The sequence below is a fragment of the Castor canadensis genome, chromosome 13 (genome assembly GCF_047511655.1).
Source record: "Castor canadensis chromosome 13, mCasCan1.hap1v2, whole genome shotgun sequence".
Lineage (NCBI taxonomy): Eukaryota > Metazoa > Chordata > Mammalia > Rodentia > Castoridae > Castor > Castor canadensis.
In genome coordinates this window covers 103,861,312-103,867,223 of record NC_133398.1, presented here as the reverse complement: position 1 = coordinate 103,867,223, position 5,912 = coordinate 103,861,312, and the positions used below count along the sequence as shown (strand labels likewise).

General features: G+C 46.7%; 1 long non-coding RNA gene across 1 annotated transcript; it reads left to right on the top strand.

The window, feature by feature from the left end:
• The first annotated feature begins 2,888 nt into the window (after positions 1-2,888).
• On the top strand, positions 2,889-5,630 carry LOC141415697 (uncharacterized). Its single transcript, XR_012440660.1, has 3 exons — positions 2,889-3,041; positions 4,079-4,129; positions 5,359-5,630. It is a non-coding gene; the product is annotated as an uncharacterized lncRNA (long non-coding RNA).
• The last annotated feature ends 282 nt before the right edge of the window (positions 5,631-5,912 follow it).

Genomic DNA, 5,912 nt, shown 5'->3' with positions numbered 1-5,912 from the left:
GATGTGGACTGTGGGACATGGATGGTCCAAGTAGGTGTGAGGAAAGGGGCTGGGAGCAGTCTAGTTTTAATCTAATTCCAGCTTTAGGCTACTGCTTGTCCAGTCTGGGCTCACTCACCTGACTGCACTGCCTATGCTGTATTACCTGTGACAAGGAGGTGATACCTGTTCGCATTTGCTGAATACTCTTGGGCCTCTCCACTGTGTCCTTTCACAGCGTCCTGTGAGCTGGCTATTGTCTTTCCTCCATTTCTTGTGTGGGAATGGCACGTCTTGCATAGTTGAGGAAATTCATCCAAGCCCCCTTTCCAGTGTCAAAAGACAAAACTACAACAAATGTAAGGCTCTTAAGTGCTTTTATTTGCAATTCTAGGATTGGGCAACATCTCAGCCTGCAAAATAGGAGTGCTCCAATAGGCTCAGCCGAGGAGGTTGATTATACAGACAGAAAAGGGTGAAGAAAGAGGAAATATGGATCAAAAAGCAAATTGATCTCCAAGGCAGTGATGAAGATTCTACACAGGAAGACAGCACCATGGTTCGCTCACATGGTGACACTAGACCGAATTGCTCAGAAATGCAGCTATGATGTCTGTTGAGGAAGGCTCTTGACTTTGTTTTTGCTCTGAGCTTTGCCATGCTTTTGCAATTTCAGAAAAATCACACACTAGTGAATATCAGACAGGGCCTTTGAATCACCAAAGCAATGCCCACTGACAGAATGCATCTTCAGAAGTTATACCTAATGCTAACACTGGAGGACTTGCAAAGTCTTTCAGGGTAGCGGTGCCCGAACATTTGTTATCCAACATAGATCTTTCAGGATTCTTTCACATCACCATTAAGGCATTACAGATACTATCTGTTCATCCATCCACCATCATCCATCATCACCTAGCTATCATGCAGGTATAGGTACATAATATTATCCAAGAATTTCATTTCAAGATAAAGCAAGTATTAAAATGATCTCTTATCCAACTATTCACATACAAATTGCTGGGGGGAAATGGACCTACTGCCCAGTCTCCCACCACTTAGCCTCCTTGGGGGTCCCAGGTCTTTGGAAAGGTCACCTATGTCAGGCAACCCATGCCCCTGCTTGTCCTGCCCTGCATGGACCGCCCGGTCCTGTTCTCCTGCTATCAGGGATGTGCACAGGTTTATTGCTGTGTCTACAGAGGTAACTGGAACCTGACTGATGTGCCTGCCTCGCTCAGAGCCTTCCGCCTGGCAAGTTCCCGGAGGTGGCCGAGTGTTTGCTTTCGGGACTCTTAAGCGTTGTTGGGAAATGTGTGTTGACACAGGCGATAAGATGGCAGGACGGGAAGCGGGAAGGGAGAGTTGGCTCTGCCCAGTAGGCTGCTGGAGGGCTTGGAGAGCCAAGCTCCTTGGACTCATGGGGTCATTTCAGCATAAAAGATGCCCAGGTCCACCTCTCTACACTGAACAGGTAACACCACCAGCTCTGTACTCCTTGAATAGCAAAAGAGTAAAACTCCAACTCACCCTTTTCTAGACTCAAAAAAAATCACATTTATCTGAAGCACCTTCCCACAGAGGAGCCCTTGCCGTTGGCTGTCAGTTTTCCACCCAACAGTGATGGTGGCCTGGAGGGGTCTGGGATCTTCTTTGAGAGGCAAGGACTTTGATGTGTGGTAAGGAGTCTCTGATCTTAAGCAATCATTTAACTTTGGGAACTGCTTCAATTTCCTCATGACAGGTGTGCAATGAGCCAGGTTTCTTTGTTGACTTTGAAATTACCTTGGAGAACAATTCTAGAAGAGGGGCTCCAAAACCATTTGGAGTAAATCCTAGAAGAGAGTGCAGGACCCTCTCCCTTAGTGGACTGAGTACCATCGGTCGTGTGCTCTGGGGGAGACAGCAGACGTCTGGTCATAGCACAGTCACGCTGTGCTTTATTCTGAATTGGGCAAGAGGAGTACACATGACAGTGGTTGCTGCAAAGTCCTGGGGCCAGTTGTCCCGGGGAAGCCCCTGATATGCAGAGGGCATGTGTGTGCCCAGGTGTGTGTGTATGTATGAGTGTGTGTAAGTGTCACTAGGTTGAAGAAGATGGACAGGTCCCCCGGTGACTCTTTGCAGGATGAAGCAAGTCTGTGAGGTTTACAGGACTTGGCCCTGGCACTGAGAGACATTTAGAGGCCTCTGTCCGTGTCTTCTAGGAGCTTCTTATGCCGTGGACATGTCTGCTCCCATCTGAAAGAGGTGGGAGGGAACGTAACTTGGTGGATCCCTTCTGTGTCTTTGCAGTGCCATGTGTCTGCCCAGTGCTGCTGGAGTCTGGGGTAGCGAGGCCATACTGTGCCCTAGGTTTCTATCCTTGGGAATATGGTGTGGCAACCACTTTCTGTGTATGTGGGTGTAGACATGGCCCCTCACCAGCAACCAGATAGGAGCTGGAGCCTATGAAGCATGGGCAGCACCCTGCAGGCAAATATGTTAGTGTTTCAGAGTGAAAGAAAGTTGAGTAAATAGAGAAAGCATCATGTGCACGCAGGTTAACCTCTGCCTCCAAACTGTTACAAAATAATGTTCTGGTTAGGGAGCTTTTAGAATTTGGAATGACCGGTTAGGAATTGCAGACCTGAAACGTAAACAAACCCAGCTGACACAATTACACTAGAAGGTCATACTTGGGGCTTTGCTGGTACATTGTTTCTGTGAGTTCTCGTGTGGTGTGTGTTCATTATGCATGGGAGCGCGTGAGCATGAGACAGAGAGGGAGAGAGAAGAAGAAGAAAGAAGAAGAAGAAGAAGAAGAAGAAGAAGAAGAAGAAGAAGGAGAAGGAGAAGGAGAAGGAGAAGGAGAAGGAGAAGGAGAAGGAGAAGGAGAAGGAGAAGGAGAAGGAGAAGGAGAAGGAGAAGGAGAAGAAGAAGAAGAAGAAGAAGAAGAAGAAGAAGAAGAAGAAGAAGAAGAAGAAGAAGAAGAAGAAGAAGAAGAAGAAGAAGAAGAAGAAGAAGAAGAAGAAGAAGAGAGGAGGACGAATGGGGAGTATATCCTAGGCCTTAGGATGATGGTGAGGTCAAAGGATGAGTACTTCTTTGGCCCTGCTAAAAGGTCCACCTACCCCAAAGTGGGGCTCACAACAGATGGTCCCTGTGCCCTGGGGTAGGTGCTAGGTTGGGGGCAAGGAGGAAAGAGTTAGAGCTCTCATCTCTTAGGCTGTCAGCGCTCCCTTTGGGTCTCCTCCTCTCCCACTTCCTGTTTTTAAATGTCCAGTAACTAACATAGGGAAGACAGGAAAAGGGTACCATTGGAAGGGGTAGGGGTAGGGTGGGAGGGACCCAGGTGAGGAAGGGAGGTAAGGATGGGGAATACTTCCTGCTGGTAATCTGAAGCTCTGGTGTTCAGGGACAGGGACAGTATACAGTGAAGACAGCTCAGGATATGGATGGAAGGTGACAACCTGTCAATTACAATTTGTCTGCACTGCCTGGACAGCACTGGCAGAAGGAGAGGGACTTTGCTTTCCTGGTGTCAGCATTGCGCTGGGTCCTGGGCCAATCCTCCCTCCTGTGCTCAGAGACAGGGGCATCCTTGCAGGGAAGCAAGAGAGAAGCTATGGCAAGACCAAGGGAAGTGGGGAGCCCACAGAGGGAGGACCCTGTGTTGCCTGTCACTAGTGACTCTAGGAGACTGTTGACCCTGCTTCCTGACCATGGGGCGGGGAGGGATACAGGGCATCTACAGCTTTAACTGGGAGGGGCTTCCCAGATTCTGGCCTGCAGAGGCTCTGATACTTCTGGGATACATCTGCCTAGGTAAAAGACAGGGCCACAGAGTTAGCTTTAAATGAATTTAAATAAAAATAATGAAATGTGGTATTTTGAACGAGCTGAGATTTATGCTCAGGGTGCATGCCACCTTACCCATGCTGAGTAGGCAGAGGTGCTGGGCTTAGGGCTGCAGGAACAGCTCTGATCTAAGACTCCCTCTTGGGTGGGCTGCAGCCAGAGGGGCTCACTGGCTGGAAGCCGCTCCAAGACACTCACCACTCCTCTTCTTTCTTTTATAAAATGTATGAAAAATCTGAAATGCACTGCACAACAAAAGAGTACCTAAATATGTACGTGTGGGACAGCGATCATAAAAAGACACACCGAGGTTAGACTTGCAATGCTACAACATTCTCCTTCCTTTTCTCATTCTACCTGCAATATCTCCTGGCCTGAATTGTGTGTTCGTTGCTACCTTGTGTGGTTTAAAGTTTTACTGTATACACATGCGTCATCAAGTAATGAATTGCTAAATTTTGCCTGTTTTTGAACTTTTTTTGTGGTACTGGGGGTTGAACCCAGGACCTCATGCATGCTAGGCATGCTGAGCCACACACCCAGCACAGTGTTTTTGAACTTGTAAACAAATTCACACAGTATGAATTCTGTGACTTGCTTTTCTCTGCCCATGAGATATATGCATGGTGAGTTATACACATGCTGATAAATCATTTCTCAGGAATTGCTCCCTTGCAGGAATTATTGGGGTGTGTCCAAGCTTCACCACTCTAAGCAACGTCCATCTGAATATCCCCTGAATGACACAGACCCCAAAATTTGATTGCTGCAGTTCAAGTCCTATTTCCCTGCGCCTGCCTATGTGGCTCTCTGTGCTCCAGGGTCCTTAATCTGTAAAATGCAGATAACAACAGCGCTTGCATCAGAGGCTGTAGGGAGGACCACAGTTTCAGTTTAAGTGTTAGATATAATGGTAATGACGATGGTGACAGTGGTGATGGTATTGTAGGCTCTGGTAAACAGAAATTCCACATTCTTATATCCTACGTGGATACATCCAGACAGGGTATGTAGACGTGAGAGTTTATTGAAGATTTGGAAAAAAGTTACAGAAGGCCATTATGGGCCAGGTAGAAGCTGGGGCAGAGAGCTGTCTCTGTTATAAGGTGTTTTTAAAAGATCATGCTAACCTGTGGGAGGGGAAAAATCTGAGCAGTTCTTGATCACCAATAAGCAGCAAGTGGGGAGGAATTTGTGTGGTTCCCTGCTAGGGTTTGAAAAATCTGCGTATATTTGCAATTGAAAGGAAGGTTCAGAGAGAGGGAGAGAAAATGTTCAATCTGAAATACAATGTTAAGTCATATATGTTTAAAAGTTCTGATCTTTTCTATGTCCTGGCCTGCCTCGATGGTACTGAGGGTGGTGGTGATGATGTTGATGCAGCTGGCGGCGGTGGTGATGATGACGGTGGTGGTGGTGATGGTGATGGTGACAACTACTTGGGTACTTATTTGGAAACAGACATAATCAAGTTAAAAGGGGGCCATTGTGGGGAATCTAATCCTATAGGACTGGTTCTCTGTCCTTATTTTAAAAAAGGGAATTCAGACAGAGGCACACAAGAAGAGTGTCATGTGAAGACAGAGGCAGAGAGCTGCAAGCTAAGCAAAGGTGGCCAGGGAACTACAAGAAGCTGAGAGCGAGGCCCATGCAGATTCTCCCTCACAGCCCTCAGAAGAAACCAACCCTGTCAATTCCTGGATCTCAGACTTCCAGCCTCCAGAATAACTTCTGTGGTATAAGTCACAGTGCTTGTCACAGCAGCCTTAGCAACCTAATATGGCAAAAAATAAAATCCTCTCACCTGGAAAGGTTCTACCGTTGTTGAGAGATCAATTTAAAAATACATTATTTATGTGCTATTAAATTCTTGAGATCATTTGTATTATTTTAATATGATAAAATTAAAGGGGGAAATTTAGACAAAACAATTCAGGTAGAATTTGAAGGGTCCAAGGTGGCAGAATCTGTGCGATTCTGTGTGTTGCACACAGTCGGTGCTTACATGGTTTCCCCTTCTTCCTTCTTCTTTGCTGGTGGGAGGAAGAAAACCAAAGGGCCAGAAAGGTCTGGTTTGGGATAGATTGCTGCAT